The sequence below is a fragment of the Bombus flavifrons genome, chromosome 15 (assembly GCF_040668555.2).
Source record: "Bombus flavifrons isolate JBK064 chromosome 15, iyBomFlav1_principal, whole genome shotgun sequence".
NCBI classification, from domain to species: Eukaryota; Metazoa; Arthropoda; class Insecta; order Hymenoptera; family Apidae; genus Bombus; species Bombus flavifrons.
This window is the reverse complement of record NC_138456.1, coordinates 11,557,776-11,583,059: the sequence shown is the minus strand read 5'-3', so window position 1 is coordinate 11,583,059 and position 25,284 is coordinate 11,557,776. Positions and strand designations below refer to the sequence as shown.

General features: G+C 35.6%; 1 protein-coding gene and 1 long non-coding RNA gene across 5 annotated transcripts in view; one reads left to right on the top strand and one right to left on the bottom strand.

The window, feature by feature from the left end:
* Nucleotides 1-24,889, bottom strand: part of LOC138187427 (potassium channel subfamily K member 18) — a 32,892-nt gene extending 8,003 nt beyond the window's left edge. The window contains exons 1-2 of one of the 4 annotated variants that reach the window (XM_069128202.1): nucleotides 23,247-24,889; nucleotides 1,775-2,002 (exon numbers count right to left, since the gene is read on the bottom strand). The gene's annotated coding sequence lies outside the window, so the exon portion shown is untranslated. The remainder of the gene's footprint in view (nucleotides 1-1,774; nucleotides 2,003-23,246) is intronic. The other 3 variants (XM_069128201.1, XM_069128200.1, XM_069128204.1) reach the window with 3 other exon arrangements.
* Nucleotides 9,866-25,284, top strand: part of LOC138187446 (uncharacterized) — a 44,542-nt gene continuing 29,123 nt past the window's right edge. Inside the window, exons 1-2 of the long non-coding RNA XR_011175176.1 lie at nucleotides 9,866-10,002; nucleotides 13,728-13,837. This is a non-coding gene — a long non-coding RNA (uncharacterized LOC138187446). The remainder of the gene's footprint in view (nucleotides 10,003-13,727; nucleotides 13,838-25,284) is intronic.

Sequence of the window (25,284 nt, the reverse complement as noted above, 5' to 3'; positions counted from 1 at the left end):
TCTTCAATTGTATTGAAAATGAATGGTCGCACTAGCATAAGAAAAAAAATGGTATATTAAACTGTTTCGCTCAAGTATCACAAAATTTATGAAAATATTGAACAGTATAGCTTTCTTGTCAAGCACATATGTGGTTATTTATTCTACAATGAATATTTCGTTTAAAAACCATATTCGTAATGGAAAAAGGATAAAAAAAGTTTTATTCTGTGAATTACTGAAAAATATGTAGCGATTTGTTATTTGTATCTTTAAATAAATGAGATAAAAGTTGTATTTAAGTGATCACCTATTAACTAACGTGGAAGGATGTAAATAAAAGGGGGTTGCTACGGGGTGAATGGGGTCCCCCATGTGTAAATAAGTGCCACCCGTTGTTTACGTGCGTATAAAGTACCAATGGAGGGTGTAAAAAGGGTTATTTTACATAATTTTCATTTATCAGTGATTTTCACAAAGGATGAAAGAGCTACTGTTTTCAAATAAAAATATTAAAAATATTGAATGATCGTGAGGCGAAAATTTACCTAAAATGTCGACACATTAATTTATCGCGTTTCTTTCCTTCTTTTTTAAATTTTAATATTCAAGAAGAGATAAGCCAAAATACTATATCAAATAATGGAAATTTATAGGGATTGATGGACAGTTATTGTTAATATTAAAAAGAGATGTTTAAAATAGTATCGTAAATTTACATTAGAAAAGGAACGTTTCGATGGACATTCATTACTTTAACTGATTAATACTCAGGATTATTGAACGAAAGCTTCCTTCTCATTTAAATTCCAATATTGAAAATAAAAAAGGAAATCCTCTTTCTCTTTTAATTGATAAAGACTGATGTCAATTGATTAACTTCTAAGATCAAAGAAGAAGAAGAAAAATAAAAAAAAAGAATCATTTCAGTGGATTATTGAAAAAGAATCTATTACTATTAATTGGCTAGGAATTGAAAAATAATTATTTTTTAGTATGTTAAAGAATTCTTTAGCTTTATTCACGAAAAAATCAACCAAAAGGCTAATCCATCAATTTGTTATGTAAGTTCCAATATTCATAACTGATTAAAACCGAATGTTAAATGTAACTCGTTATATTTCCTGTTTTCTTATGTAGATTTCGGTATTCACAATGGAAGAAACCATTATCTCAGTTCAATCTGATGAACGTCTAATATTAAAAAAGAAGATAATTTACGCTGTAATTTTTCGGCACCGTCCTCCTCTAATTATTTCAATTAATTAAAATGACGTATTTCACTATTCATTGTTTAATTAATACCTGGATACATTAATTTTGCGATAGCTTTATGATAAGATTCTTATTAACGTGAGAAAAGGGGAATCTAAATTTTGATTGATTGAAAAAAATAAAAGTTCGCTGTGAAAAAAACGAGTGTCATTTCGGGTGTAAATGACCCAAGTTGTCTACGAAGTATTAAAAATCAGTCAATCTTCTGTAAAAGATAGAGAATGTGACTTTATGATATTTTTCATTTGCGGTCTTTGCATATAAATATTTATGTTTCAGATTGATTAACATTCTTTAATAAGAAAGAAAAAAGAAAAAAGGAAAGGAAGAAAAGAAGTTGAGATGAGAAACGACGAGGTGAATATTTGGCGAGAAAAGTACAGGTAGAAATTGCGGCCGCGAAACAGGGGTATGATTCAGAGCCGTGAACCGTTGTAGACCAGTGTCGTGCGGCGGTGTATGTGGAGCGTACAAGGGTAAGATAGAAGGATTCGCAGCCGCCCCAGTTGAAGCATTGTACCGTGGTTACCAGAGATAAGGCATGAAATTAAATTCGACGGAATGTGGGTCGTCGTGGCATCCCTCCTTTCGCGACTGTGCTACGGCCAACGACGATGTCGACACCGACGTCGCGAGCGCACACCAACGTCCTCCGCGTTGTCGTTGTCGTTGTCGTTGTCGTCGTTGTTGTCGTCGTCGTCGTCGTCGCCGTCGTCGTCGACCATGTTACCGAGATCGTGCCACTGCACTGTACAGAGTGTTTCAGAAATATTGATCGATTGATTGTAAATTAGTAATAGAAAAAAGTAATAAACGGAAGATACATATTTTTTGTATTTTTCCATAATATTATATTGTATTAAAGTTAAATGAAATACGATACAATACAATAAAAATTGCAATTAATCTGTTAACTGGTGAAGATGCGATTGATTCGTCATTCGGATAATAATTCTTTTATTTAGAAGTATCATTTCATGTAAAAAGTGTTTAAAACTCATACTTACGTTTCTGTTTAAAGGGCAACTCATTTAAAGGATCAAGTGGTCGTATTGGCAATAGTTGTTTTTTTTTCTTCATTTATTTTCATTTGCATTGTATTTTAGTTGTACTATATCGTATTTCGTTCAATTTTAGTTTATATTGTGTTATAATTGATTTCGCTTGAATTGTATTGTATCGTATTTCATTTATTCTGAATTAGATTATATTTTGTGTTTCGAGTTCTGGCTGAATAATATAATAATGTTGCTTGATTGAGTTGTGACTCTGAAACACCTTGTATATCACGTGGAACGAGAATTTACGATTCAACGAACACGTTGAATCGAGACGAATTCAGCTAAACTCAATAAAAAGGAGACGTAGAAAGATCGGTCGGCCGAATGTGGAGGCGTCTGCCTGTTCTTCCTCCAAGAAAATTTGATTGATGAAGAAATTGATCTTCCCTTTTTGTTTCATGATTGATAAGATGTTTTAACCGATGGGACTCATGCACGAGAAATTTTAGTGTAAAGGTGCCTCGAGGTGGATTTTGATGGATAGAAGATTACATCATAACGTTATCAGGAAATTAATAAGAAACGTCAAGATATTATTTCTCAGAAAAATTCGAAAATCTCTTCTGAGGAAAAGAGAATTTTCAAAAGATAAATTATATATTACAAAAAAACTGATAAGAACCAGCAGGAAATTGATTTTCAAAGAAACAAGAAAATTGTTAACTGACGAAGAAAAGACTTTGAGTAGTTACCTTGGTGCAGTATTCTTAAGAAATTAATAAACGTTCTTAAAAAATTATTTTCTTTTTACGGAAGATAAAAGATTGACTGCGGGGAAAATATAAAACATTACATTGAAATATTCCTTAGAAAAATAATTAAGAAAGAAATGAATAAATTGGTAATGGATAAAAGGACTTTGCGAGGTTCGCCAAAAGTGTAATTTAAAATTTAAATTCTTTTCTTTTCGAGATACATATATAGATTATACCGTACTTGTAGTATTCATTAACTATTCATATTATATCTGTAATTTGATTGTGCAAGGGTAAGAATTAATAGAATCGGTTACCTATTTCCAAGAATTTCTTCTACCTCCTTTATTAACACTTTATGCAAATTTCAAATGTGAGATAGTAAATAACATTGAAGTAAATAGCTGTACCATAGCTACATAAGAGTCGATATTTCGTTCTACGCTCGATTTCCTTTATCGCAGATGGCGTAACCATTTCCTGTAACATTCTCGAGCTATTCGAGATGCAAGATGCAACTATGCGATCGGTCCGAGCATCTGTTGTCAGGTGGTAAACGCGAAGGAATCGCAGTCCTCTGGGGATAGGCCAGTTTAATTGGAATTGATGCTGCAAGCCCAGCGCTACAATCGACACAGCTCTAACGCGCGTAACTAATTAACACGCCGGAGATAATCCAAGTGAATCGCGTCTAAGCAATAGCTCCCCCGTGATGTAGTCGATCGTACCACAATAGAGGTTATGAGAGCGTCAGAAATCGAACGTACCAAGTAAGAAGCTTTACATTGGTTTGTACTACTGTACAATTCTCTTATATTACTATATTATTACATTCCTATGTTCTATATTATAAATATAGTAACCCCTCGTAATCGGATATTAATTGGGTCTGAAGTAATAGTTACTTGATATTAACTGATATTGACTAGTCAATACACATACATATGTATATACATATTTACTTATATATGTTATATACGTATACACATATCTTAACACTTCGTTATAATTTATACACATATATTAACATAGTGAACGGCGGTTTAGATTAATTGCATCATTGATTATTATTTCATTGATTATCAACAACAGACAACGCTTGGCGATACTTTGAGAATGTAACGTATCTTAAAAAACATAAAGTGAATCGAGCACGAGAATATGAATTTGATTGTTAGAACAAATGGTTTTTGCATCTTTAGTGCAAGCTATGTAAATCGGGAAGATGTATCTAAACCGAGGGGAGGTTACTGTAGTCGCGTAACTTCGAACATATAACTATACAGTATACGCAAATACTTGTAGTAATAATAAGTGTACGAAGTAGAGTAATTTAAGTAGAATAAATTCTATTAATTGTATTAAATCTTTTTACAGGAGATTAGTCATTGTATTTAATAATAACATATAATTTTGAAAATTGTTTAAATTCCATGCCTCTATTGGAATTTGTCTAATTAATTATACATTTCTCTGTGAAATTATACTTTCTGCAGTAAGCATCCTATAACAGGTCAATAATTCCATACAAATTTGCATAGACAAATCGTGTATTCGCAGTGCCATGGCCAAACTTCACGAAACCTTTCTACGCGTTTCCGAACAGCCACTAGTAATTTATTCAAATATCGAAACTATTTGCACGGGAACACTTTGGAAGCAACGTCGGATTTTCCTCGCAAATTTCGTTTCAAATTCTGTTACAACATGAAATTCATATCGAAATTCACCGATTTCCAGAGCACCTTCCAAAGTTCGCGGTCTCTAACCGAGAATACAGCGATGCATGCAGAAATTTCGTTTATTCGTCTTCTCCTGTTATCGTACAGGATGTTCCACGCAACTAGGCCGATTACTATACGTGTTTTATTATTAATTATATATATTATCAGTCTCTTCGTTTGATTGATCGAAGCGTTAGAAAATTTTAACAAACTTTGTTAAATTCAAATTTTAGCAATTTATTGATTTTTAAATTAGTATATTTAGTAAATAGTTGAAGATTTCCTATATGTTATCAGACTTTCCCGTTTTTCTTTCTTTTTCTACGTTAATCAATTCAAAGCTGCTTTGTTCAATTACGCGGACCTGTAAAATTAAATTTTGTCCCTCTGCGTTTCAGTTTATCTCGTGAGCCGACCTATTCGATCAGGATTATGCGTTATGTATTCGTGAAGATGTTTTGATATTGTACGAGGAGAAAAAGCGAGCGGACACAGACGAATCGACCAGCAACGAGGAGAAACGTTTGCGTGGATTGGGCCGCTGGTGGAGATAACGAGCGGCGGTACGCGGAAAGCAGGAAGTTGGCATGAAAAAGTAGATACAAAATGAGCTGTAGATGCCACGATAAGGTGTTACGGGGATGATGGAAGGAAGAAAGGAAAAATTAAACGATGATGATGGCAGATGAACAAACGAGAGGTTGGTTTATGGCAAGGAGAATAGATGGACTAATTATCTTTATCTATTAGTTCCTTTTCTGTTGCATGATCTCTGAATTTGAATCGTTATTTGGATATATTATTCTCCTACTGATATAATGACGTTTTTAAATTTTGTAATACAGTTATTACCTCATTTTCTAAAAGTATTCTGATATTTCTGAACGTATGTTTGTGCTCACAAATCAAAAATTCCGAAAAATACGGAATACGTATAACATGCAAAAATATTATATAAAATAATCAAAGTAAATCACTTATCATGATATTTAGTAGATGTAGCAAATTTCTATTTAGATCCCATTTTATTAATTATTTTCATAAAAATGTAAATTGTGTAAACATCTGTAGGTCTACTCATCACCACGGTCAAACTAAAAAAATCTACTTCATATGGCCACAAAGAAAAGTCGAAAACCGACACAGAACTCAAAAGAATGATAGTGAATGCTCGTTACGTATACGTATACACGTATCGCACTGTGGGTGCAGACACACCGTCTGTTCCGGTTCTGCCAGAGTATAATCGGGACACGCGGTAACACCGCGTAACGAGTTAGCACAACGAAGCCAAGCCAGGGGTCTTCGTGGCCCTGGCAGCTCGCAATCGATAGCCCGAGCAGCTAGAGGCGTGGGAGTCTGCAGCCTCTGGGGTAGAGTGAGGGACACAAAGAGACGTTGGACCGAATTTCCGCTGAGAAAAAGAGAGAAAGAGAGAGAGAGAGAGAGAGACAGACGGACAGAGAGAGAAAGGGAGAGATCTAGAACTCTCTAAGAAGAGGCTAGAAAAAGGGTAGAAAAGGAACGTGTCGCGTTAACGAAAAGCTTGGGACGCGAGAAGGTAGCATGATCCCCGTAGAAAGGCTGAAATTTTTCGTTCCTTGTGGGACTGGATCGTCAATTAGAGGATGTCCAGACTCGATGTGGCGTGGTCTGCAAAGAAGAGAAGGCTTTTCGAGCGTATAATGGGAGAGGGACGAGCCGGAAAGTCACGGAAACCTTTAAGGAAATAGGTCGAGAACCAATAAGTCGTTTAAAGGACCCTTTACGGTTCCGCTTGCCGGCCAGCAGATTTATAGAGATGCCTTTTAATCAAGCCTGACTTGAAACATCTTCGTTTCTCTCTCTCTCCCTTTCTCTCTCCCTTTCTCTCTCTCTCTCTCTCTCTGTTTCTCCAGGTTCGTGATGAGTGGATGCTACAGTTTAGGCAGATTGTTCGTACTGGATGTAGATTCGCATTAGGAGAGCGTAAACTAAGGTGCGATGACCTTTGATTGGAGGTTTAGTTACATGTAGATTGGTATTTTGGTAGAGAGTTCAGAGTTTGCAATCTTTGGAATTTGTGGAGCTTTTAGCATTTAACATGTTTGAAATGTGACGTTTGGAATTTGTAGAACTATTAGAGGATTTTTAAAGCGCTGAGTGTTTAAAGATCCAGGATTTTTTTAGATTTAGCTGGCTGTAGATAATAATGAGGGCTGAAAGTTTAGGGTTTGGAATCTTGGAATTTTGGAATCTAGCGCCTAGGATATTTCGAATTTTTAATGGGAGGATTTCTAGGATTTTGGAAGAAGTAGTTAAAAGAAAATACCTATTTGATCTATATTTCTTTCATATTAGTCATTGTTATTCATAGTTACTGAATGAGAACAGCTCTCAGAACTGGGAGTAATTTTAATCAAAAAATTCCACAATTATTAGTTCCAGTAAATGTCACTTTTCACTTTAAAATTTCAGAATGTAAAATAAGTGACGGTCTTGTACTTTCTTCTCGCCAAATCAATTCAACATTTCCCTTGCAAATCAGACCTCATACATGCACATTGCACATACATATGTATGTTCATCAGCCAAGGTCTCGTCCATATTTTCTGTTTCGTGGTACCGTCCACTTCTTCCAACCGGGCGGAGCGAGTATTCGTCGTGCAGTTGGAAAAACGAGCTTGGCAATTCTCGTGTTCGCGAGAAAAGTTCAAGTGTCTCGAATTAAATGCGTCTGCTCGCGCGAGATAACGAGCTCGTAACTATCTGCTTGTCGTGTCGACTGAATCTCTGCTAGACGAATAACAGTTACGTTTACCTTGTACCTAATCTGCTTTCTTAACGTCAATTACACACATACACGCAGACACACACACACACACTCCTTATATACCTAGTGAAAACTCCTTGTAGATGAATAGGTGCCAGCATTCCAATGTCGAGTTTGACTATCCTTATGATAGAATATTCAAATTACAAGTCGGTTGAAATTTCAGATGATAGTCGTAAAATAAAATTTGAAAGAGTTTCTGTGCTCCTATGGCTGGAGAATGTCGCAGGAATACGAAACTTAATAGTTAGTAGTTACTCGGTTTGCGATATCTTGAACTGCGTGGTTTCAGTTATTAGCATTGTGGGAATTTTTCTTCTTTATTTTAGTTTCGAGGGAGTTTAGGAAGTTTTCAGGATTTTATTGGTTTGTAACTTATCGTTATACGTTAGTAAATTATTGAAGATCTTTTTATATAAATTATTAGATTCTTCGGGGTTTTGTTTTTCTCTCTTTTTAAATTAATCAATTCGAATTTGTAAGAATTCTAAGAGATCTTGAGAACTCTATAAGATTTTTAAGAATAAGATTATTAGTACCAGTAAGTAATTGAGAGCTTCTGATACGTGTTATATACATGTTATATTCTTTTTTTAAACGAATTATTTCGAATTTTAGAGTGTTTGTTAATTACGATTATGAGCATCGGAGTTGTCATGGTCTATAAATTATTATTATTAACAAGTAGTCGAAGATTTTTTTTAAGTAAAATTGAAATATAAAAAGATAAAAGATAAATCTTGCATATATCAAGTATAATATATAATCTTGTACATACCAAGCTCACTATAACGTTTCTATCTACAGTAGTTATTCAGATGAAGATCGAATTAGTTAACAACAATCTGAGCTATTTGAAAACATTACTATACCGCGTGAAACCCGCTTTAATCAATTTACACCGAGAAATTCTATTTTCTTATCAAGTGTTTCGAGTTGGGGGACAGGCCGGAAGTCGAGAGAAAAAGCGGCGAGGCGGGGTTAAGGCGAAATTCCATTGGACTCTCTCTTCCGACTAACGTTTCTTCTCCAACGTTTTACCACGGTCTCAATTCTATCCATTCGCTCTGCAACCTCACTCGATTTTCCCGAACGATTTCGTCTATTTCTAGCTCGACCGTAAATCTCTCTTTTTGCATCAAAGCTTTTCATTTATGTATCCTTTATCGATAAAAGATGCGATAGATTATTTTATTTTTATTATTGCATTTACATAGTTAACTCCTTTTTTGTCGATAATAACTACTTTATCCATTAACATTACAACTATCAATTACTAAAGTATGAAATTTGTTTCAGAGAAAATAAAATGAAAGATATATGAAAGAATACTTAATGTAAGGAAGGGACAAGACCTTTATATATATATTTCAATAGGAATAGAATAGAATGGATTGAATTGATATTTCCAAACTACGTTATAAATCTACAAAGTTGCCGTAAAAAATTACAAATTGATCGTTTTATAGCTGATAGTGACGAAGTTTATCTCGTAAAATAATAGTTCATAGTTAAAGCTTGTAACAACGAAACCTGTATCGGTAATAGTCAATGATTGTTTTGTGAGGTAACAGCCAATATAGTTAAATTTTATAATAGCGTAGCCTATGCGAGTAATAATTAAACTTTATTTTGTGGAATAATAATTAGTAGTTAAATTTTGTAATAAAAAAGGCTATGCTAATAACGATTAAATATTATTTTGAAGTTATAGCGAAGTTATAGTTAAAGCTTGGAATAGCGGAGGCTGCATGAATAATAGTTAAGGGTTGTCTTATGAAGTTTTAGGTGTTTTATATTTAAATGGATTTATTTCGTTCTTTGTTGTTGCTAGAACTAATGGCAGCAATTATCGATGTTAGAGGTGGTCTCTTAATTATCAAAAGCGTCTAATAACTCGGTCGTTTCACAGTCCGTCGCGATACTAATGAACGTTGCTCTTTAATTCGTGCATACGCGTCCCACTCGAGTTTCTGTCTCCCTCTTTCTTTATCCGTGCCCTGATTCTTCATGTTTCTAAAGGAACATCGTGACGTTGATGGTCGACGTCTATTCTTACACATGGATTATCCTATAATCCCTACTTCTGACTGTTGTCAATATTTTTGTGACGTTCAATCTTTTCTTATTCGTGGTTTCGAGTGGTTCTACTCGAGTGTTAGACTGTCTTCCGTCTCTTTTTATAGATTCCCCTTGATGTTAGTGGTTGAAGAGGGTGTAAAATAGTACGTAGGGTGAGTTTTGTGAATGGTATGTAGTGGCTTTGCAGTTTTGTAAATAATGGTACGTAAACGTAATTTTAAAATCAAGAGGGAATTATGAAATTTGTGATCGATACGCTGGGGAAACTGCAGTGATTTCAGTGATTGAGAAGCTGGAAAAATTGTGAAGTTTATAATTGATATTGAATATAAAAAAGGAGAAGGATTGCAATCAACGAATTTATGATTAAGAAGGTAAGATAAGATTGTAGAGATAGCGAAATTTGGCATTGAAAGAAGAGAAAATAGAGAGTGTTGCAAAAATGATGAAAGTTCTGATTGAGAAAAAATTGGAAAGTTTCTGATCGAGGAAAAATTGTAAAGTTTCTGATTGACAAAGTAGGACGGTGGGAAAGATTATGAAAATTATGAAGTGGTTGCGAAGCTGGAAAGGGAAACTGTTTCAAAGTTTGTCATCGAGCCGCTATAAAAAGGGAACGAATTTTGAAATTGAGGAAATGAAGAAATGGAAAGAGTCGTGATTATGAAATTTGTGACTAGCAAAATGGAAGTAGGAAAAGAATCGTAATATTTCTGTAATTGAAAGAGTGGAAATATGACGGTGATTACGAAGATTATAATATTTATGTTTGAGAAAATAAATGTTGCGAAGGAAAGTGTTATGAAATTGAGGAACTACGCTAATGGGGATAGGATGACGAAAAGGACGAAACTTTCGGCTAAGGAATCGAAGAAATAGAAAGATAATAAATCGGAAAACTTACGATTATACAAGGAAACTTACGAGCTTCGTGAAAATTGATACATCAATATGCAAAATTCAAAATCGATAAGTTAACGATCTTTTTAAAAGTACATTAAATTTTAACATACGTATACGTCTACGTAGAGTAATATCTTTCAAATATTACTGGAATTAAAATCAGGCTAGCTTAAAGTTATTCAATTTGAAAACTTATTTGTTATTCGGTAAAAGTTCAGTGGAAATTTAAATTTCTACGAAGTTGAATGTAAAAGAAGCGATAAGTAAAAATTTCCTAGTATTATAGCGGGCAGAGGCAGTTTCTCGATACTGCTTATACACGTGGCGAAGTTTTGCAATTCTATCGCTATGAAGCGAATATCACTCAATTTGTATACGGTGTAAACCGTAAGCCGTAAACTTCTCTAGACTGATTATTCTCATTGTGGTTGGTGCAATCTAAAGTCATCTTGTTCCGAGTAATGTGCTTCTGAAGATGCATTTACGCAATTGCATTATATTTTACGTGTTTTACTTAACGCAACTAAATATTTCCATATTTCCCTATAAAAAAATTAATTTAATACAAGTTTTAATACTTTTAATACAAGTCAATATTCATTTTTACAAATGTTTCGATAAAAGTACACATTAATATTATTAAAAAACACCTGCATGTTCTTAATAATTCCAAAATAAAAAATTCTAGTATCTCTAGACGAATGTAAAACTCAGCCATTTTGGCTGATTTGACAATTTCATTCTGAATAATTTTAAAGACCAAAAACTGTAGAAGCTGAAGAGTACTTTTAATCGAAGATCTTTAAATATTGACGATATACTTATATCGATAGTCCGAAGGCATCCTTAAAGGAGTGTAAAAATTATTCGTTTTGACTGATTTGCTAATTGCAGTTTTAATAATTCCAAAGTCGCAAACCGTAGAAGTTTTAGAGGAATGTATTGTACAATCCATTCGTCCTGTCTGAGTTGTTAACTTCAGTCTTAATAATTCCATAATCGGAAACTGTTCAAAGGAATTTAAAAATCATTCATTTCGTCTGACGTGCCAATTTTAGTCCTAACTGCCCTCCTCGGATCCACTGCCTTCTCGAAAGTTCCTAATCTTTCGTTTATAACCGATCATCCCTTAACCTTCTCCTATTGAACTGAATTGCGGTTGAAAAAAGGGAGTCGCAGTGGCGCGTGTCTAGGTGAACAGGGTTTGGCAGGGTTATCGTTCGGGCACGCCTAAAGTTTCCGGCTTTACGGGCCGGCTAAAATCGAGAGGGAACATTCAATTAGGGCTTATCGGTTCTCGAGGCGAGTTTTTATCGCGTTTGATCGCCCTTTATTCGCGTGTACGCTCGACCCTGTTGGCCCGCGGCTTTTCCACCCTTATCTCGACGCTCGTACCTCATTTGCGAACGAGAAGCTCTTGCAGCTTGCCGCTCCGAGGATAAAAAGCCTGCTTCTATGCCTTCCTTCTTCTAATCTCTTCCTCTCTTCATCCTTATCTCTTATCCATCCTTTATTTTCTCGTTTCTTAAACGATAATTACAAATACCAACAGTTTTATCTTGCTATTACTCTCGCGAAAATTATCCACACGTGCACCAGTGTCTATTATTCCTACCGAATGTATTTATTTATATATACAACGTGATTATTTTAGTTTATCGAGACTACAGCGATTTATTGCGGGTGCAAATGTTCTGCTAATTTAAAAAGATTAACAATGTTTTCCATATTTCCATTCATTTTCTATGTAAATAATGATGTGTTTATGTATATAGGATATATATATATATATATATATATATATATATATATATATATATATATATATGTATTGTTCATTTAATTGCACCGTTCTTTCTCATATGTTCTCCACGTGATTAATACATTTTCATTATTCTAAAGAATCGTTGATTCTCGATTCTATCGAACAATCCTTCTAAACAAATAGAAACTCAGCGGAGATTTATTTCACCCTCCAGATACTGTAACGAGAAAGAAATTCTTTAGAAATTTCATATAGCAGTATATTTTATTGCTTGCTCTACGGCATTGCAAGCAGGTTTACATAGTTTTGCGTATTTCTAGCTACAAACATGCTATCTTGAAATTTTATATATTTTTGCATATTTATACTTCGTAGGTTTTACATATTTTTATGTATTGTACTTTGGAAAGTTTACATATTCTTTAATTCTTTCTTTTTTTTAATTTCTTTCATTTAAATTATACAATTATGCAACAATTATACAACAAAAGTGTATACAAATCCACGGTCTAATCGTAATTTACTCGAAAAAGACAATGCTATTGTCTGTGATAAACGATCTGAGAACCGAAAGAACTTTCGTAGCCGCCTATTATTTACTCCTCTCTCGCGACTGATTAAATTGCTCCATGATTACGATCGCCAGTTATATAGCGCCATTGTTACCACCTCTTACGATTAATCGCTCTAGGTTCTTCGTCGTTTTGGATTGTCTCTTGTTTGGAAGCATCTCTGAGAGGGAATGGTTTGGTTGGTTGGTGTTTAGTGTGTTGATGTTGATGATAAGACAGAAGAGGGTTGGCGAAGCTTTAGAAGAATTTACAGCGAACTGATACTCGACTTTTGTCTTTCGTGTTCATTTTATGATGGATGATGGGGAAAGATTGGCTAACGAATTCTTTTGACGGAATACTGTTTTTGGAACGACTTCAACAGGTTCGTTTCAATCGGCTCACAGATTTCTTAAACATTAAATATTATAGTGTAAGAGTTCTTATATCGTTTAACATCCCGATAACTGTAATACATATAACTGTTATATATCCATTTGTAACGTGTGAAGCACGTGTTCATATTTATACGTGTTGCAATGAATGCATTACTTTAGTAAATGTATACATATATGTGCGTATTAATTGTACACTAAAATTGGTATAAACGGATTCACGTGCAACGAAATTAAAAGTTCTACCAGTAGCAGCATTCTATATTATCTAATAAATGAACGTATTATTTAACGTATAGTATTTATGGATACTTTTTGCCAAAATCTCATGCAAATGCACGTTCTGTCTGGACAATGTACAGATTAGAAAATTTCACGATTTCATTGCAACGTGAAATGCACATTTACTTTCGATATCCTTTCCTTCGATCGACCAAATATTTTTCTAAATTCGTTAATCGATTAATTTATTTGTTTACTTGTAGCGGTGCGCCGGAAGTTAACAAGAAAAATGGCTAGTTGTTTCTTGAATCTTCCGGAGTAATAGATGACGGAGGATTAAATCCCAAGACTATCCGGTTTATCTTTTTGCTAGGTAAGTCGAGTCCCATTTGTTTCCCTCGCCTAGGAGAATTGAATTCGCCAAGTTTAGTGTAGATAGGTGAGTTAAGTTTTATTTACAGAATACACGGCTTATTAATCTAACAGCTCCTGAACAGATCGTCATCATTGTTATTACTATTATTATTACTATCAATATCGTTACTATAATATTCCCGAAACAAAATTTATTCCATTTAAATAAAATCCAAATTTCTGCCACTAATCCACACATTTTATCCTAAAGAATAAGCAAAAAGCAAATTAAAAACGCATCTAAAAACAAGTAGTACCTATACATAGAAGCGATTAGGACGAATGGTTTAATAATGAATTCACGAATATTTATATCCGACCAGTTCGTTTTATTTTTACTCGTAAAACACAGGGTCGGGAAAGTTTGTGCGGACAAATTTATGGGACGCCCTGTATAAATAAATTAAGAGGGATCAGGAGGGGGTAGTTTGCGCCGTGCGGAAGTTTTCGGTCGCAGACAGCCCAGCGATACGATAGGATTTCCAACGTATCACGCGATATATAGACCTGCCCTTAACTTTTGAACGTTCCGAAGCTAGGTTCCCGCGTAACATCCACCTTTGGCGACGCCTTTCACGGCGAGCGCATTCGAACGGAAAGAATGGTAGAAACTCGATAAAACGCCGCGAGAAAATATTTTCGAACGACACGGTTTTCCATTCTGACCACCCTACTTTATTCCAACCGAACCACCCTCGCCGTCGGATCGTAACTTTCCTCATTTCCTTGCGTCGTCGAAACTGTGTTCGCGGTAACGCTTCGAAATAATGTTCCCTTCGTCGATTAACTTCTTGATTTTACTGGGAATTTTCTTTATGGAGGTGTTTCAAGAGAATTATTTCGAGAACGAAAGGAAAGTTCTTGAAGGATATTGGAGACGAAGATGGAGGTTTGTGACACGAAACTTAGATTCGAGGGGTTCATTTCGTGATCTCAGCCCTCGGAACGATGGAAAATAAAAATTGGATGTATCTTTTAGGCTGTTTTATTCAGCTACGCACCAAAATAGATCGAATAAATTTCTTTTTTTCTAGTAGGGATTGAAATTGTTAGTACAAATACATACAATGGAATATTTAAGGGTTCCTGATTGGTTTAAACGTTGCACGTATTTTTAAAACGAATAGGACAAACGGATTTTCAACGTTCGAATATATCCAAATATTTGAATATTACGTGACCGTAGTCAAAATATGCAGTTTTGGTTGCAAACTAATACACGCTACGGTCATTTTTCTACGAAATCTACATAAAGCTCGAATAAATCTTTCGAATTAAACTTTTGCGCCAAAAATGTTCCTTTCCTCTTAAAATAATTCGCTTTAAGCACTTCCATAAAAGCATACGTAAGTTTCGCTTAAATGTTACGTTGAAACCCGAGATATAAAAACCTGTAGGAAAAACTGTAACTACAAAAAATTTTTCAACTTGAGAAAACTTATGTATTAATGTAGTTGAAATTTATGAAAAAGAATGGCGCATCTGCGAAAAGCCTATGTGCCGTCTCTTGTAAAAAAATCCACAGTCTCGTTCATTCGGGTAGGTGGTATAGGCAAAAGTCAAGAAACAATTAACCGATGTTTATTGGCATTTATATTCTTTTCTACACAGCTGTCGATAAACATACGAACGACACCATCTTCTAACATTATTAAGAAATATTTGAGAAGGTAAATTGCACTTAAATTCTGTACTACATTCTGTATTCTCATTGCTACGGAGAACATTTCCCGGTAGAAGCGTAAAATTTTCCAACTTTGGCACTTACAGTGCTTTCTACGAACATTCTTCAATTTAATCTTCTATCTAATCTTCCATCTAGTCTTAACTTAATTTTATAAGATTAAATACCGAGGATTAAATTCTTCTAAACCCTCTTTAATTTATCCCGGCGGAAATTTAAACGCCACATAGAAATCATCTAACCACGGAAAAACTGAAAAATGAGGAAAACAGGAAATGAGGAAAGGTGATTATAGGCGTACAATATTTTTCTTCGCAGGTTGCAGGACTTTTGTAACGTAACTTTCGGTCGTGATTCGCGTCGCACTTTCAAAGCGGTTAAGGCTCGGCCGACGATTTTTTGGTCATGAAAAAAGAGAGAGAGGGAGATAGTGGGGGAGAAAAGAAAGGGCGGCAGGACAAAAGGTAGAAAAAGGGATGAAAGCGTGGGAAAAAGAGGGGTGAAAAAAAGAAAAACAACGAGCGACCACGCGACGAACAATGGCGTAATGAAGAGTCCGCGCTTTACGCGCGCGATACCCGCCCGTGAAAGCCGTAAGAGGATTTTCGTTCAGTCGGGAAAAATGCCTGGCCAGAAATTCAATATTCAGCCTGCTCTTTGTTCTCATTAAGGGACGAACAACGTCGGTTGTAATTAAGGTGGAAACTGTGAGAATCGCGAACGTAAATAGGCTTTCTGACAAACTTCGTTTTCGAAACGAGTCGCTTTACTTCTTCCATGGTTTCACCCTTGTCTTTAGGATCTTTTTTCTTCTTCTGATAAATGGTGGTTTGTGGATGATCGAATTAGTTGCTATTAGTTATCGTATTACGTGCAGAAAGATTCCGCAGTCTACAAAGAGATCGATATAGTATAGCGTTAAAGTACTTTCATACGACGAGAACGATTTAACGCTATGAAAATAAAACGCAGAAGCTGAGACGAAAACAAACTCTTAATAAGAATACGTAGAAATATTTTTGATAACTATCGCGTGTATTAAACTCTCAAATGGTCGATCCACGATTTTTGGAATTTTCCACAATTAGCAAACTATTTTCCTACTATTCTTAAAATTCCATAACTCATAGCACGCTATACCAACTATTTATTATACAATTCCTCTAGCATTCCTTGCCTCCATAAAAATTCTTTCTTCCCTATATCAAAGAAAATAAAATAAAACGGAGAATCTGAAATATCCGATTAGCCGTCTTTTTCCTACCGGCATCGCCATTCGACGAATTCTTCAGAATCGATCGATTATTTCGAATTGATGAGACGTCGAATGCTCGTGGAAAGCTCGTCCACCGTTAATGGAGTAGCGTAAATAAATAAGACGAAAGATACGGCTGGATCCCGTGGATGAGGAATCTTAATGCCTGGCCCATCGAAACGTTTGCTCTTCGCTGTTGTCGATCGATCGAGGAGCATCTTGAAAGATTTAACGATCTCGCGGAGTGAGAAGGATTGAGAAGTGTTAAAAGTCTCTCGAAATGTTGCAGGATGGGGAAGACAGAGAGGGTGAGAAAGGGTTGGTGAAATAGATGGATGGAATAAGGCATGGCAACACGCAACAGGCAATCAGGTCAAGTTGAGATGTTTCAAAACTTCAAGAGCCTCGAACTTCCGGTAAACTGGCGTTCAAGAAGGGAAAAGACACGTAGATATGTACAATATTTACGCGAGATGTAGCCATGGGATCAACTTAAATATGCACTTATAAATCCGAATCAAATCCGACGTGGAAGGTCCACTGCGTAGGGTTATAGGGATACTATTCGTATCTTGACCGCGAATTTTTATGGAATTTCGTATTTTGATTGGACAGAACTGAAGAAATGCAACTTGCAGAGAAATTCGTTTCATCGACTAAAAATTCTAAAGAGTACGAAAGACAAATAGTTTGTATAACTGGAATTCACACGATGACAATTTATTGCTTCTGTTTGCTGTAATTTTTTGTTTACACGATAGAAATAGTTCAAATAAATGGATGTTTAAAAAGAAAGATTTTTGGATCTCGTGAAGTAGCTGAAGCAGAGTAAAGTCTCTATTTGTTGTTGTAAAATATTCCGGATCAGAAGAAATATCAAAACACGTTTATGTCGCAAAGTAGTATGTAGAATATCATAAAATTATCACTCTATTATAAATTTTCTGCTGTGGAGAAAATTGTTAGATATTACTAAGAAATGTTTCGAATAAGGAACGATATTCGAACTCTGTGATTGAATATAACAACGGCCAATGATAGTTGGGACTCCTGAAATATATCAATTTGGAAAAGAATTTTTTATACATCATTGCATAATAATGTAGTCTACAAAAATATGTATCCTACGTTGATATAAAATAAATCACGTAAAAAGGAATACTTGCGGAAGTTTTTGTGAAAGGACGCGAATGATATTTCTCTTCGTTTTTTACGTTTCATCGTGTAAAAAGCTCGGCGATTTTACATACAAAGAGGGAGAATAAGTTATTCTTCGAAATGGAATAAACGGGCGATAACGTTTGAGGATTTGAAATAGAAGCTCTGCTGACGGTGCTTTCATTAATCCAAGTGACTTTTATTCGGTACAGTCTTCAAAATAATGCATCGATGTATTAAGAGGATACAGCTAAATATAGCGGAGGGAATGATTGACCCGAACAAAGAAGCACGACGGAGAAGCGAAATGTAACAGAGCAAGGGAAAATGGATCGTCTATTGTCAGACACGTTTCGAACCGCTATGACCGGGACCTATATATTCCCTCCGTAACTCTTTACACATGCGTTATTTCGATAACTATTTCGAATAGAAGTTGTTCGGATTAAGTGGCAATCTAGAAAAATTCGAGTATCGTTGAAAATAACATAGAAAATAAATAGATATTGATTTGCACCCTATTTGTATTGTAAAATATTTAATTCTCTGCAAATACTCGACTCACTTCGAACTTTTTACATTCTGTGTAATTTTATGGAATCTTTATATTCATAGAAAATTTGGCCTACCCTTTGAAAACTTTTTTTATAGAAACTTGTGTATTTCTTTCTTCTTTTCGATATTTCAGATATCAATATACTTCATATTCAATATTTTTTACGATTTAATTTTTGGGAATTGTAACGATTACAATTTATTTTTCAGCAGAATCTTTTACTGTCAATGCATTTAAATTGCTAACTTTAACAGTTAAGAACGGAAAGCGATATTAAAATAAATAAACGATTTTAGTTCACCAGAGTTTTGAAGCCTAAAATAGCACGTTATAATAGTAAATTTTGGAAAATTCGAAAATAATTATTCTCTTTTACTTAAATTTCGCAAACAGCATTCCCAAAAATACCATTATCCGCTAATGGCCTACGCGATTGGCACGAAAATCTGAAGAATCTCCAGAAATTTCTCTCTTTCTTCAAACCACCACTTTTATCGAGTCCACCTTCAAAGAACCTCGAGACAGCGATGCTTCGTGTATCCAGGGAATCTCGTTTCCCTCGCAAAAGTCAGGAATAATAACAATATTCTTGCGGGAAAGGAGGAAAACTCATAATTTCTCGCGCAAACCGGCAACCAATTACGTTAAAAGATCCGAGAGCTGCGAGATTCTCCTTGACTGTGGAGGAAGGCGAGGGAAATAAAACAGAAAAGAGGACGAAGAAACGAGGAAAAAGGAAAATAAAGGCGGAGAAGGGTCGCTGGAAGGAAACTGCGTGCTGGAATACGACAACTATAGGCCGGCTTCGTCGTTATGAATTATCTATGCGCGAGTGACGCCTGCGCCTTTACGACGAGTAAAAGCGAATTTCACTGACGAATCGACAGACTCGTCCTTTGCGTCGGATCGACTCCGGAGACGCTTCTTTCACGCGAGTATCCTTGTTTCGCGAGATAAAGACAGTCGAGGATGAATTTATAGACGAGGGTGAATTTGATGGATAGGGCGAAATGGAAATTGGTTTTGCGAAGATTTTGTAGCAGTATTTGTGGAAAACTGGGGTCAGCTTCTTACGTAGCGCTCCTTTTTCTTTCTAATTTTCTTCCAGCTCGGTTAGGGTTTTTTTTAGGGATCGCCAAGAGAAATGTATATAGGATTAGGAAGCTTTTAAGCTTTTAATTTAGAGATCTCTATCTTTTCTTTTCACGGTTGAGATTTTTAGAGACGCATATAGTGTATAAAGTTTAAAGGACCAAGAAATTTTTGTTTTCATAATTTCTTCTCCTTCGCTTACCAAATTAAGATTTTTGGAGATATATGAGAAAAACCTGCGGTTAGTTAATTTCTTATGTAGCAATTTTCTATCTTTCTAATTTTCTTTATATATGGTTAGGATCTTTTAGAATCTTTATTCTGAGAGAAATGGTTGTACATAGGATTAGGACGCTTTTAATTTAGAAATTTTTATTTTCTATCCCTTAACCTTCTTTTCGATGGTTGGGAATTTTTCGAATCATACGAGAATAAAATTTAAGGAGTTGGGAGATTTTTATTTTTGTAATTTCTCTTTTTTACTTGCCAGCTTAAAATATTTGGGGATATATGAAGAAGGTACGTGGGTATGTACGTTTTTAGGAATTTGTGAGAGAAATGTATATAAGATATTAACAATTTTTATACTTTATAAGGCTTAAGGATAACATCCAGTTAAAAATTTCTTATCTATTCTTTGCAGCTTCTTCTTTTATTTGTTAGGTTAAAATTCCTCGAAAAGAGACAGCAGTCGAGCATATAAATGAGAAAAGTCCTTATATCAAATTTAGTTTGTAATTATTACTCTAAATAAACACTAGAATGTTTTTAATATAGGAAATATATACGATGAAATACTTAACTTTTGTTTTCTGTTTTATTCTGTTATATTTGCTGCTTTGCTCTTTTCCCATTACGGCTGTTAGGGCTCAAGAAATTCGATTTGCCTGTTGTTATAGTTTTAGCCGTTTGCTTGCCTGAATGCATAATATGTGTGCTATCTTGCTAAGAATGTACAAAACGTATCCTCGTGGGATACATCTTTATTTATGCGAACCGCTTGTCTGTACTGTCATGCATAAGAAAATTCTTCTACTACTATATTTAGATTTTTACTTATTAAGAGTAACACGAAACGCAGAACTAATGAAACACAGTTAACGTTGTTATGAGAAATTCAGCCTACTGACGTAGATCTTAGTTTAATTTACTATTATTATATTATATCATACTATATCGTAGTATTGTTTGAATTATATTATTTGAATAGGATATTTCGAATAAATTATTATATATCGTATCATTATGTCAAGAATATTGCGAAAGTAAGGTACTGATGAAATAATTAGAAGGCAGAAAATTTTGAAGATAATAGCAGAAGCGATCCAGCGAGAATATTTTAATAGCAGTTTCTTGTTACTATCTTTGTAGTTTGATCGCATCCTTAGAGTTTAAAGATTATCACGTTACTGTGCTTAGAGTTTACCTTAGAATTCGTAAATAATGATATCGCGATGTTTAAACTTTGCAGGCTTTCATATCGTTACATCTGAACTTTAAAAGTCGAAATATTACCAATATTATCAGTGTTAAATCATTATCGTTAACATTTGATAACAATTCATCGAAAACTCCATAAGAATTCTTTATTTCCGATTGTAGATTCTATTCTAGATTCGAAAGAGTCTACGTTCTAGAGTTTAGGACAGGTATTGATCAGAAAGTATTAAGAGAGAAGATAGCGAGGATACTGGGCAGATCGGTTTTTCGGTTGTAAAATGTGACTCGATAAAAGCAGTTTCGATCTGTTCGTGGGTAAAAGCATGTTTCGCTGACGAATCGACGGGCATAAAACGAGCCGGACGAGCCAACAAAGACGGGACATTTATCGAAAGCTGTTAACACGGTGAACGGGACAACCGGGACGAAATTACTTCGCCTCGCGCCCATCGTGAAAAGTTAAACGTCGATCTACTCGATTCCCGATATTCTATGAACGATAGAATCTTGTCCTATGTTCCACAGAACCAGATAAGATAAAATCCGAGAGAAAATTTGAATTAGTTAACGAGATTTTAATTTTATATAAAAATCAAATATTACCTAATGAGACCTAAATTTCGTACCAAAATTAAATATCACTTAACACGTTCAATGCGGGTATCGCTCGAATACATACACGCGTTTCTTCCATGTATGTATCGACTTTGCATTGAACGTGTTAATGATATTTAAATTTTATATAAAAATTAAATATTAATTAGATTATAATTTTACATAAAAATTAAATATTAATAAGATTTAAATTTTATATGAAAGTTAAATGTCGATTAATGAGATTTTATTTTACATATAGAACTATCAGTGTAACTATAGTGTTGGAATTTCTTGGAAAATTTGTATGTGAGAACTTGGGTAAGTGGAATCGTTTTTTAAATAACTCTTGAAAGATCTTTTCGCTGGAATCATTTCTCTGGAGTATTTTCGAATGTTTCAAGAATTAGCAAATTTCCGATAACATAGTCCTTTTATAGTATGAAAGGGTAAACGAGGATTTAAATTAATTGGTGAAAATTAAAAAATAGTAGATTTTTTTTAGCTACCGCGGAATAATTTTTTAGGAATAATTTTTAATATATGTTGACTAATGAAAAAAGTTACCGAACTGATAAACAAAGTCCGTTATTCGAAGGTATGGAAGCGTAAACGAGTACTTGGATTAATTAGTGAGATTTATTGAAAATATATTTCTTAATTAGTATGGACCAATTTCCTCGGAATTTTTGAGTAAACGTGAAATATGAAATTAGTAATAAAACCCTTGTTTTCGATAATCAAGGATTTAAATTGAAAAAAGAATGTTTGAACGCTACATTAAAGTATTTTCGACATTTGTTTTGCCGAATAGACTGAGTCATGTGGTAGGTGTGTATGTTTCATGCGATTGATTAGGGTATATTGTTTTACGATCATTTACACTTTCATAGTTTTTTCGATATGATTTGTCGGCAAGAAGGCGAAGGCTTGGCGAGACGAAAATAATTTCCTTTAAACATAGTACTAAATTAAGTTTACCGACATCAACTGCAGTGACTGCGATTAATTTCATTTATCGACTCCGTTTCGTTTAATAGTAAAAATATCGAGTTATCGATCCTAGTTAGGGCAAGGGGTAAACAATTAATAGTAGAGAAACGTTCGTTCTTGATCGAATTGCATCCGATATTCAAATACTTGTGCATCGTGGTATAGGTATTAATCTGTTAACCGAGAAAGACAGATTATCTCGTTACTTAGATTTTTATAATATGATATAATATAATTTTTTTGTTTATAAATATCCTATACTTTATTGCTCCGTTTCATTTTTTTACATTTTCACTTAAACATCACAGAAAAACGACATAATAAGTACATTTTTTCCCATAATTTTCCAAATCATCATCAATCTTTGGTAAAAAGATGACCCATTAAGAATTAACAGGTTAAGAGTAGGAACTGGTGCAACGCGATAAAAATCGTCTGGGTGTTCCGGGATCATATGCACGAGGCCGTACCGTGTGTTCGTGTGTGCTAGGTGTGTACGAAATGCCGATGGTTGTGGTGGCCGGTGTGGCGCATCGATTCGGAAACGTTCGAAAAACTTTTCTTTGAAAACTCGAGTCGCGTAACTTGCTACTTACCTTGGCAGCGATCGCCTCGTACCAAGCCAGTCCTCAACTTCCCACAGTCGTATCGCCGGGCATATCGCCTCACCGACGCGTAGCAAACTTTTTCTTTGGCTCCTCGAATTGTTCCGATCCAATCTTTACATAGATAATTCCTTCTTTTCTCTTCAAATAAAAGATCTCGTAAAACTTCGTTCGATCGCGATCGTTACATAGAAAATTCTTCCTTTTCTCGTCTAATTAAAAATCTCATAGAAACCTGAGCTCACAAATGCATCAGGAGCTTCTTAATTATACTTGGTTTCCTTAAAATCTTTCGTAACTCGCTTCTTTTGGACGGATCTGGAGATCTGTCTGATCCGAATCTGATGTGTAAGAGACACTTACAGAATCCTCTCAGAGAACGCTTATAGAGTCCTCTCAGAGAACACTTACAGAATCCTCTCAAAGTACACTTCTTATTTAGAAGTAGCCGAAGCTTCTTTTATTTCTCATCTCGTACTGTCGCGAGTTTTTTCCTCAGACACAGGGATCTTCGTTTCGATAAGTCGATCAACCGTGCACGTCTCGGCTATTTCGCCCTTCGCCACCACCTTTCAGACGCGATCGAGGAGCCCGGAGCCTGTTCGTCGTTTACATCGATCCGCGACCCTGTCATCTGTTATTCGTCTCAAGCAACCGGTTCGACCATCGAAATCTTTCTCCGACGAACGATTTACTTCACCAAACTGGTTTTTCCCGGTAGAATACACGGGCTGTATTAAAGTTAAATCTCTCGGAGAATCATCTCCGCGAGCCCGTACAAGTAGGAAGAGCCAGGAAGAAACGAGCAGATCCAGGGAGAGACGAGATGATCCAACGGAGGTTCCACTGGAAGAGATCTTGCTTCAGAAGCTTGCCACGTTGCTGCACGTTGCTTGCAGCATCCTCCGAGTACGCTAGTCGCGTGTTCGACCCACGATGATGCTTCTTTCAAAAAGATTCTCGCGTTTTTAGCGATTGAGGGTCGACGACGAGGACGAGAAGATGATTTGGTCGACTTGTTGGCTCACGGACGCGATATCGTCGCGGTTTCAAGGGTCGAATGGAATGCTTCGTCACGACTGGACGGGGAACGGCGTTCGTCGAGTGCCGTGGAAACTGTCTGCCGTCCATGAACAGCGTTGCCGGCACGGACGCACCCCGTAGAAGGGTGCACAACGCGCAAACGTAGTGGAGAAGAAGGTTGCTGCGCCAGCGCGGCCTCGTGCGGCCAGATCGCCGCATGAAGGAACGCCGCAGCCCCGTTTCAGCAGCCTCTCCTGCCGCTTCCACCCCTTCTAACACTACTCCCCCACCGTAAACGTAGCGTGATTCCTCTGGTAGACTGTCTTCTTCGTCTCCTCCGCGGCCAATGGGTCGTCGAAGGCCGAGGCCACGAGCCTTCTTCTGTTTAGGGCTTTTTCCAGGTTAGGTTTCGTTCGAGCGGATGGAACCAGAGAATCTCGCGTCGTGTGGGACGCTTGATTAGGTTTTACAGTCGATAATTCGTTTAGACTTTTTGGTTACTTTGGTGCTTAGAAATTTTGTACATGATACGGAGTTTTGCACGTTGTTAGTTTTATTTCTAGGAATTCCTTTGTGGAATTTGATGGTTGAAAGATGGCGAAGGTTGTTATAATCGAAATACGTTGATGGCTTTTTTCTAATTATTTGGAAGAACGAGCTTTGTTTCAGAACGAAGGTTTTGCGTTCGGTCGTAGGAACAGTTTTAAGGGGTTTGGAGATCGAAGGTTGTCGATAGAGATTTTTGGAATACGAACGAATTAATGGTTTTTTGCGGTTCGTCGGAAGAACGAATTTTATTCGAAAATAAAGCTTTTACGTTCAATTCTAAGAATTGTTTTAAGCAGTTAACCGTTCGATTGGCCTGATTCATAGGTAAACTAGTAGTTTCTAATTTGTCTCTCTCGCGTTACGCTATGGAAAGGTTAAATTAATCTAAATCGATACTCCAATATCTTTCTAAACATTTTCTTATTCGAACTTTCAAGCTACCGAGCTTTAACACGAG